Source organism: Limulus polyphemus, unplaced genomic scaffold, assembly GCF_000517525.1.
Source record: "Limulus polyphemus unplaced genomic scaffold, Limulus_polyphemus-2.1.2 Scaffold210, whole genome shotgun sequence".
In the NCBI taxonomy this organism is placed as follows: domain Eukaryota; kingdom Metazoa; phylum Arthropoda; class Merostomata; order Xiphosura; family Limulidae; genus Limulus; species Limulus polyphemus.
The window spans coordinates 690775-701879 of NW_013665820.1; the positions used below are offsets into that span (position 1 = coordinate 690775).

General features: G+C 31.6%; 1 long non-coding RNA gene across 1 annotated transcript in view; it reads right to left on the bottom strand.

Annotated features, from left to right (window-relative positions):
- Positions 1-31: 31 nt before the first annotated feature.
- LOC111085034 overlaps positions 32-11105 on the bottom strand; it is a 19592-nt gene continuing 8518 nt past the window's right edge. The window contains exons 3-4 of the long non-coding RNA XR_002609902.1: positions 8084-8202; positions 32-54 (exon numbers count right to left, since the gene is read on the bottom strand). This is a non-coding gene — a long non-coding RNA (uncharacterized LOC111085034). The remainder of the gene's footprint in view (positions 55-8083; positions 8203-11105) is intronic.

Below are 11105 nucleotides of genomic sequence, written 5' to 3' on the forward strand. Positions count from 1 at the left end.
TTCACTGTGTCAAGTGTTATTCTAGATCTTCATCATCAAACAGGTCATCAAAATCTGAAAACATGGATAAAAGTTCACATTAGCAAAGTTATAATATTTATATTACAAAAAACAACTAAATTTTATTGTTATTATCTGTTCTTTAATAACAGATAATGAATCTGCCATGATAATGAAAATGTCAAGTGTTCTTCCTCCAATTCTTTAAAGAGCATAATCACACATATGGAAGTTTTTTAGGTAAATTATGGTTTTAAATCACAGTACTAACTTCATTTGCATACATTAGAAGACAACAAAGTTAAATGTGGATTTATATATTTTCATGTAACTTTTTTTTACTATAGTTAAATATTTTACAAAAAAATTGCATGATCACTCTTCTTTTAAATTGTGAAATAAATGCAAACATTTTTATTAAAGTATAAGTCACTTAAAAAATAAGTATTCAAATTGACTGTTTCATTTGCGTCTATTTTCAAGTATTGTCAACTCATGTCTTGCAGTCTTTACAATTCAGACAAGAGCTAAATTACATTAATACAGTTTTCAAGTGCTGAACTAAATTAGCTTAAGATCCATTAAACAAACAATATGCAATATGAACCCATTACATGTAAAATAAATGTCCTCGGATAATGACATTTTTCAGTCAATACAATTATTCTGTAACAATATTAGTTATAATAATTCATTTAAAAAAGTAAAAATCTGCATAAGAATTATTGCTACATCACATAAAAAAATGTAAATAATTATGAGGGTGTAACTTCTTCTCAACTGACTTAACACATATTTCAAAATCAAGTAACAAACTTTGATGATTCTACCACAAGAAAAATAAAAATGTACTGAATAATTGTTTGTACACAGTCGGGTATCAAAGTGCACGTCACAATCTATTACAGTTATACTCAAAGTGAATTATACAACTTTATTATTAATGTATACAAATAAATGTGACATACAAATGTAGTTTATAATTCCAGTTTTAATATTAAACAAGATCTAATTTTAAAATGAAATATTTAAATAAATTCTCAATCTTCACTTCTCTATATCATGTATTGCTTCTTCACTTCAAAGTGCCCATTTTTAGATTTTCTTTCTCTATCTCTATATGATTTTCTGAGTTTGGCACAAATTACACACAGTATATATATATTGCTAAAAAATAATGTAAATTTTTAGCCTCCAATCTTCTTGCTTCATTGAAACATAAACAAGAAAGTGAAACTTGCATGTCACACCCTCATATCACATCCATCTTTCAAAAAAATATTAATAATTCTCTCTGACATTTGTTATTGGATTACTTATAACCAATAGAAAGTAAAGGTTTTACTTTACTGAATTCTCTGTAAGGTTAGCTCATTCCAAAAAATTATCTTTGTAGTCTCATATATCTGGAATAGAAAAAAAATGTAAAGATCATAGGTCCTCAATCACTTAATACAGATGTAAGAGGAAAATCTACCAAAGATCTTTCAAGTAGGGAAATTCTTGAATGCCAAACAGATTTAAAAGAATTGCAGAGTTGTGATTGTACAGGAAAGATTTAAATTCTCTCTCAATAGATGTACGATAGTTGCTTACCAGTGTTCCACTAAGATCCTTGAGCTTCAGTTCAAGCCAAATGCTGCCAAACAACATATTCCAAGCTGGAAGGGATTTCACACTTTACACTATTCTATGTTAAAATTTCATTGAAAAACAAAATCAGACAACAACAGAATACCACCCAGCTGTACAGGATATACTCATCCAATGGAATGTGATATACACTAGTTTGAAGATAACTGAACAACAAATGCAGTCAATTGAGCAACAAGTTCCCATTACAACATTGGACTTGCAACTTTACATAATTAAACAAGAAAAACAATTAAGAAACTGGGATGAACTCGGACATCACATTATTTGATTAGATGGTTTTCATATCATGGTGCTATTTTTGAAAATCCTGGGCAAGCAGTACAACTCATCTTCAAATGAAGACCTCTTGGTGGAAACTAATCATTGTACTCTTGTACATAAACTTATATTTGAGGTGATGTGCAGGATACAGTTTACATGTTTCCTAAGCTGGAACAACAATGTGTAGAAGCTCAGACAGACATGAAATTGCTGCTGTCAACCCAAAACACAGGTCCTGATAAACATGCATTCACGTGCAGTATCACTTCAAATTACAAGAATACAGGTATATGTATTGACAGAAAGCTAAACTAACATTTGTCTTTTGAAAGCAATACGTAAATGACGTTGGACTCGGATTTAAATATATTGCAACTGAAAGTATACCAAGACTGGAACAGCCATATTAAATGCTTTGGGGTAATTCTGTGTATGATTAACAAAACTAAATCCACTGGGGACCTTCCTGAAACTGTTCATAGTATTATCCTTGAGTTCGAAGTACGAAAATATGTGGCAACAAGATCAACATCAAGAGCATTTAACAGCATCTGGTTTGATTTCGGCCTTGAAGATATTGTATTAAAGGCCTCAAATTCAAAGCAAGGAGGTATTATCAGATTTAGCAAGCAACAAAAGGCAACTATGAAGGGCTACTTAACAGCACACAAATGTAGTTATATACTCAAAAACTTCAAAACACTGTGTGACTTGAATGCTGTGAAAGAAAGTGTCCATTCCAAAACAAAGGCATCTGCTACCTTCAAGGATGAAATAGACATTCAGAAGATATTGACATTAATAATTTATTGCTTTAATACTAGAAATAAATAACCTTATAACACCAAATTGTTGTTTTTCTTTACCTGGACACTCAGTGTTTCGCTTTACAGCTTTTTCAAGAGTGTTCCACTGAAACACAAACCATAACTGGCTGTACAAAGCTTCAAATGATTTAAATAATAAATTCTAATTGAATCTATAGTGTGCATTTCTAAAGAATGCATCTGACATATTAAGTAGTAAAGCTTACTATGATGCAAAAAAATCAGCATCGCACTTCCAACATGAAAAAACACAGATAAACAAGAAGGAAAAAACCCAATTTTCCAAAGATAACTCAATAAAGATAATTTTTATAACTCTTCTAACTGACAAAGCTATTTCCAAGAAAATAAAACTATAATCAGGAAATATGAACTACCGATTAAAGTTATAGAATGGCGGCCAGGTCCAACCCTAAAAAGCCAACTTTCAAATTCTCAGTACACTATCCTGCAATGTAACAAAGCCCACTGTCTTACAAAAATGTGTTTGCAATCTAAAGATGAGTGTCTTGTCTCCAATGTTGTTTACTTTTGTTACCTAGAAATATTGAAAGATCATCACGAATACTTACTTATTCATAACATGTAACATCTGCCATCATATGTACATAAGGGAAACTGAAATAACACTAAACTCAAGGATAGGCAAACATATTGACTCTCTTTATAAGCAACAACATGAAATAAGTGCAGTTGCAGATCATATTTTAACTAATCATGGACAAGTAACACCTGACTTGAAACCACCATTCTCCATACAAATCCTCACCAAAGCCACCAAGTACACTGACAGGAAATTTAAAGAGGCTCTTCTCATCGAACAACTATGACCACAGATGAATATGGACAAAGGATGGCACTTATAATGTTTATTATTTTATTTTTTCATCCTATCTTTTTTGTTATTTCAATCTGTAACTTTGATAGAACTTTTGTTTATTACAGGTAACAGTTAATTATTTGAACAATGCTTTTCTTTCAACAATAAGCTTTACTACTTAATATGTCAAATGCACACTGCAGAAAGTCAAGCTATAGATTCGTTTAGAAATTATTATTTAAACCATCTGAAACTTTGCAAGGTCAGTTATGGTTTGTGTTTTAGTGGAACACTCCTGAAGAAGCTGTAAAACAAAATGTTGATTTTCTAATTATAGAAAAACAACAATCTGGTGTTATAAGGTCATTTATTTCTAGTATTAAAATGTCTACTATACACCAATATGCACTACAGAAATTAGATAATTTATTGCTTTTGCAGTTGGTTACTGCTAGATTTAAATTCTGATAAGGAAGAACTAGAATCATTGAAAAAATATTGCTACAGGAATAATCAGTCCAATTGATGTTACCTAGAATTTGCTATATTCTAAATAAGTTAGGAGAAAGGCCATGATTGAATTTGTAGAAGATCATCTAAATATCAGCTCAACACTAATCATTGTACCAATCAAAAGGGTAAAACCCAAACCTTCACCACCATTTCCAGAAAGAATATTAAATACCAAGGAAAAGTTAGCTCTGTAAAACCAGACCATGACCTTTTCAGAAGGCTAGTAGTAATTTCCAAATAGAGAAATATCAATCTTTAGCATTTATTCCAATATGAACTATCCGGTACTCCATTAGCCATAGCAGAAGAGAATGGACCATTATTCAAAAGTAACAAAGTCCAGACCATGTGAAATATAGGGACTGAGGCAGCATCTATTTTGTATCCCAAAGACTTCATGACCAATATAAGAGGCAAGAAAAATTAAATGGCAGTATTCACAGGCCACATGGCACAAGTTCAGAAAATCTCATCAAGAGTCAGTTGAGGGTAATACCGTCCATGTCTTATCTCATAGATACAATCTAGAAATCTATAAAAGCTGGACACAGAGAAAAAGGCATGGAAATATTGAAAGATCATCACGAATACTTACTTATTCATAACAGCAAATTCTGTCATGAAATGTGAAGACCTACCTTACAAATCCAAAGAACAAGGATAATATGAAGGTCTTTGCCTTCAATCAATGATTATCTAGTATGCCAAAATTACTCAGCCAAAACCCACATTTAGCATTATCAGGAGGGTTTCAGAACCAAAGAGAGTTATTTTGATTACTTGTAACAGAGTTGAGAAATTGAATGACATGTATTCAACACTAGAGGAAGCAGACTCCTGATTACTGTTATACGTTATTGATTCAAAGATAAGATTTAACATAACCAATAAATGGTCTCCTGATATGGATGTTCTGAGTTTGGGAATATACTTTAGTGAGAAAAGTATTCAAATGTGGTTCATGACAGGTACAAAAAGAAGCATTCAATTTACTCCCAGTCACACTATTGTGGCAAAACTGGGAAAAGGCATGTGCTCCCTACTTATTCCATATATTAACTGGGTGTAATAACTCTAATTTCTTTAAGGGAAAAGACAAAAAGGAGGAGCTACATATGATTAGAAATAACATGAGAAAATACTTACCACTATCAAAGCTGAGTGAGTTCTTTGAGTTAACTGATGCTTGTGAAAAATATGTTTGTACACTATACCAGCTAAACAATGGCATTGAAAACGTTAATACTTTACAATATGAAATATTTTGTAAGAAGCCAGTACTAAATTAAAAGCTTGCCACCTTGTAAAAGTAGCTTTCTGTAGCATATTAAGAGTGAAAACTACTAAAGTGTTGTTTGAAAAAGATCTCTAATGGCAAGGACACGGCTTGATGGACCATGTGGACATGGTTGTAAAAGATCAAAAAATTATCTGAAACTAGAACTCATGACTCAAGAGTCAGCACCAAGAAAAATAGAGAACTGATGATGTGTAAATGCCATGAATCAAAATATGCTTCTAGACTGTGCAGATGTGTAAAGGTGGGACGAAGTTGCACACTTATCTGTTTATGTGAAGGCAGTGCAGAAAGTTGTGAAAAACATGAATAGTGTCAGTGAAAAGGATGAAAATTTATCTGACAGTGATGCTGAATAATTTATCATTATACACTATGTACATATGAGTGTAGATATATCTGCAAACTGCTAGTGCAGTGTGTTTACAGGATATAAATAAGCATTTGAATGAACACTGAATTTTAACTCATCCAAACTGTCTTATGAGTTTATAACTTAATCATAAAGCTTTGTTAATGTTCAAATTGCTCAACTTTTTCATAGATATAACCCAAAGTAATGATTAACTCTTATTAGTTTGATATATAAACATTTTTTGTAATTTCAATACAAACAATATGTTGTTATTTTGGATTCATAATACAATACTTGTTTTTCAATTTTTCTTTACTACAAACTTATACTAGTTTCAACTGAATGATCCAGAATCGTAAATCAGTCATTAATATGAATGCCATACTAGTTAGAGCCTTCTATCTGATAATTATGTTGCTTGTAAAAGCTTTAAATATACATTTCTCAATCAGTTTTTGAAGAATAAGGATCATGCTAAAAAAAATAGTTATTTCAAATTTCACCACTCAGTTAGCGATATAACATCAATTTCATCCTAACAAATAGAATTACCTATAATATGAAGCCTTCAAAACTCCTCAAAATGATATGTGAAACAAAAATCAGTTTTAAGGCACCTGTAGAAAATAGCTGGTAACCTATATTATTCTTGTCTATTTTACTGTTTATTAGGTATGTTCAATTAATCAAAAATGTTATGTTAAAAAGACTATGAGACTGTCAAGTAAACTTGTTTTGCTTAAGTCCGCTGAAGTTCTTTTAATTAGCTGCAATATGGTGATCTTGTAATGTAAGCTTACTTTATGTAGCTATACAAATACTGCATGTAGAATCAAATACTAGTGAATAACAATGTAATTTTTTTTTAAATATAAAAACATGGTTATTGAACTAGAAAACACATTTTTCAACTACATGTGAATGTTTTATTTTGTTCATATGTACTACATGTAAAAAGACCATCAGTAGTACTAATTTGCTTAATTTAGTGATGGTGTAACCATAATTACTAGTTTATTTTTGAATGAAGACCCTTCTGGATCATTCATTTGGTACTGTGTTATGAACCTTCAGAGGTTAAAACCCGCTCTTTGTTACAGCCTTGGTTCACTTTTAAGATTTTGAAAGCAAAAACTTTACAACTCACACATAAAATACTAAATTAGTTTTTATGTACATTTTTTATTTGTTATAAGAATAAGTAAAATGCAAAAACTAAAACTTAAGTTATATAACAAACCTTTAGTGAAAAAAAAATTAAATACAACAAAATACTCATGATAGCACATTCACAACGAGGTGATTGTGCTAAGGTGATTGTAATTTGACTGTGCACATTGGTAACTCAATCCTTTATTTGCACAGCTGCCCCACTGTGATAATTGCTTTTACCATACTCGAAGTGCAGCTAAAAAATAATAATAACTATAAATGACCTTCATATCTGAAAAGTTTTTTTCAACAATGCTGATTTCACTAAAATTGGTATTACAGGAGAGAAAATAAGAGGTAAAAGTTTTTGATAATCATTTGGGAAGTTCTAGAGGTTATGCAAATGAAATATTAAAACTGCAAGATTAAAAAAAAGAGTATTTATATTCTTAACATGAAAAACATCTTGCACTAAATTATTCAGAGCCCGAGTCAGAATAACTCAGTAAAGTCAAAGACAGATCTTTAGTAAAAATACTTTATTAAAAATTCTGATATTAATTCTTCAATACTGGCATGATCCAATGAACTAACCCTGTGCACATAGAAATAAACTGTGAAAAAAGTGTGTCAATAGTCAAATAAGTTTTGTATACTACCAAAGATCACAAAATATAAACTCTAGTAGGCAGTTAATTGTGATTAAATGTCACAATTGATAAGAGTAATACATTGGCTTATACTGAGCAAAATACATCATTCTAACTTTAGCCTAAGTTGTATAAAACCTTACAGTCACAATGCAATTATACACTCTTCTTACTTGGAGCCTGTGCTGAGCCAGTAAAGAATAAACAGTTTAAAATCAGTATCACTCTTATTGTGATACTCCATCACACTTATTTTCAATAGCCAAGTTTATGCTTCATATAAAATAATCTCATGAACAATATATTCAATTCTTTACAAAAATTTCATACACTATTTTAACTGTAATATTAAATCTTTATATTTCCACAAACATACACACTTTAAGTTAGAAATTTCTGTAAAAACTTGTTTATGATTAATTGAAAATAATGCTAATACATAATGCTGAAAATTTTTTTTTATGGTATTGTACATAACTGACTTCAATGATGTGACTAGAAAATTGTTTTAACTTGAAACATGACAGCACACTGTAAGTTAAAGTTACTTACTGTTGTAAAATTCAGCATGAACAGACTTTTCATTAGCTGCTAAGTCCATTAAAAGCCCACTGGAACCTCCTGCCTGTTCAAACAAATGGTAAGGGTACATTTTGACTCCATAATTCATCCTATGAAATATCCATGTTATTATACTATCACTATACACACAACACAAATATATATTTGCCATTAAATATTCTTTGCATATTTTAAGTGCATTTAAAATGGAAAATATAAAACCTTAAATCACATGGAATACACTTGTTTCTTTATCATTGACAGTTGGTACAATACAAGTTTGTCATTCAAATCATTTGGCACAATCTATTAATTATTATTTTATTATAAAACATTTCTTTTATCATTTTCATGAGGGTAACAGCAAACACATTTTTACAAACCTATCAAAATATTCATTTTTTTGTTTGTTTTGCGATAGTGATAGCAAATAATTGTCCATTATTCATAAAACATTTTATGGTTAAAGAACAAATGAAAATACAAATATTAAAACATTCCATTTTAAAAATCATAGGTACAGGATTAAATACTTTGTGCATTTGAATAAAAATTGAATAAGCTTTATAGGTATTATTATTATTAAGTGTTATATGCAAAATTCAGGGGACAATATATACAGGTATGCATCATAATTTGTGAATCAAAACAACTCCAGTTGTGAATCAGTTTCCTCTTTGCTTAGCATAACATGCGAATCATTCCTTTCTTTTGTATGTTGTCTTCAAGACCTCCAACAACACAGTGAAAGTGCTGTAATCTTTCAATTTGATATATCAAAGTCGTCATCATCATTTCAGCATCGGGCTATAGGTCTTTGTGTAGACCTGAGAGGGTCAGGCACTCCTTCAACCTCTCCACCCCCCCTCCTGAAATACTGTTATTTTTTGGCTTGAATATGGTAAGTTGGGTGCTGTTAACTGCATTTCATTTGTAGTTTCTAGTACTCTTTCCTTTTCAGGGTCATGTCCATGAATTTTATCATCTTTCTATTATTAGATAGTCTGGATGTGGATGATAATTTGCTTTTTAGCCTTGTGTAGTTTTGTTTTACGGGTTTTGTATTATAGGTAAGTAATGGTGTGAGATGTTGTTTAATTATAGTTATGAATAATGTGATACAGTCATCTTGATTTTTGGGTTTCGGTATTGTGTGATGAATTCAAAGAAAGTGTTTTTAACTGCATCTATAATTAGGTTAGCTGTGTGTTCATGACTGGTTTGGATTGTATGTTAGTCCTGTTGTTGTGTAGTAATGCTTGTGGGATGAGATTGTGTTTGCTTCATTTGTATACGTGTTTCTTGATTTTATGTTTGTGTGCATGCTGCCTATGAGTATGTGTAAATTAGTCTGTACATTAGTGGTTCTTGTTTCTTTAGTTTTTGATGTTGGTAGTAGGGTGTTTTTCTCAGATTCTGTGTATGTTTCACTTGGATTTGAATTGTTTTGTATATTAAAGATTTGTATTTTGATGCCCCTATACTTAGGACATCTCTTGTAATTTGCTGGCAGTTTTGGTTCTGTGTGTTCTTTAGGGCAGTCTGAATTTCTGTGCTCTCCCCCACAGCTCACACAATGTGGAAGAGCTTATATGCTGCTTCTACATGTCCATATCATTGGCAGGATTAACACTGGGTTAAACTCTGAATTTCTGATACCAGAGATAATTCATTCTGTTTTTGTACAATTCATGCTTTTAGTGCGAGTTCATTTTTAATTTGTTCTGTTGTTATCCTTGTGTGGATATCCTTTACTACAAAGGAATTAAGGTTTGGTCATGTTCCTGGAATGTTTATTGTAATATTTCCGGGTGCAAAAGCATTCTTGGGTCATTTTTGAAGGTTGTTGCAGTCAACAGCCTCTGTCCCTCTAACTAGGACACCCCCTTTGGCTAGTCATTTGACTGCTACAAGTTTTACTTCTGGCTTACATCATTTGATTTCAGCAACATGTTGTAGTTCTTTAAGTATGCCAGGAACTCCTTGAATTATAATGGAATATTTTGGTAGTTGTGTATATGTTTCTTTTCTTGAGATATTGTGGCTGAGTTTTGTGTTTTGTTTGAGTTTCTTTTTTATGTAACTTGTATAATATCGTTTTCTTCTTCATGTAATTTCATTGTTTTAAGTGGAGGTGTTTGTATCTCTTCATGTACTTCTTTTTGTTGCAATTGTGAATTTTTGTGTACTTCTTTCTGCTTTGCATATTGTGTTTGTGTAATTATATGTTCTTCTTGGTTTTGTGCTGGATATGTTTGTTGAGCTTCATGTTCTTCATTTTTTGTGTTATTTGTTCGTGTGTCGGTTGTTTCCATGTTTATGCTTGTCCTTGTTTTATTGCTTTTAGTGTGTTTTGATCCTTTTTTTTTTATATGCTGTGTCATATGTAGTCCTTTTTTGCTAGCATTAAGATATTTAAGTTGTGGGCTTAGTTTCATATGTTTAGCTAGATCATCCACCATGCCAGACTTACCTAGTTCTGGAAGAGAGGCCTTACAGTTAACACCATCTGCCTGCATCTCTGCAATCAGTTTGAAAACCACCCAGCAGGCAGTTTCCTTAACTTATTATCTTGCTGGTGTTTGAAGGTAGTTATGGGTCGTTGAATTGTGTGCCTGAGCATTATTAAGGATCAGTTCTTGCCTTAATAATTGTAGTAATGAGTCAGGTAAGGTTGTGTAGGAGGAGAGTAAAATATGTGTGTTTATTTCAGAGTCTAGAAGAGGAATATACCAATCGAGTCATAACAAGAAAGATAATACCAGCACCTTACTTGTGACTCAATACTGTTACGACAGGAGAAGTTGCCTGATGCTGGGAGCATGCTCGCTGGAGTTTCTTGAAGGATCATGAATTATCAGGGAGGCCCAAGTTTGTTTGAGGCACCCTCTTTTTTAGTACATAATCCTGGCGAGAAAAACCAGCATGATTGAAGAGTTAGATAATTGAGTCAAGGGAACAGTAGGAACCATAAGTAAAGTGTGTGAATTGCTGTGATTTATAGCATGTGTTA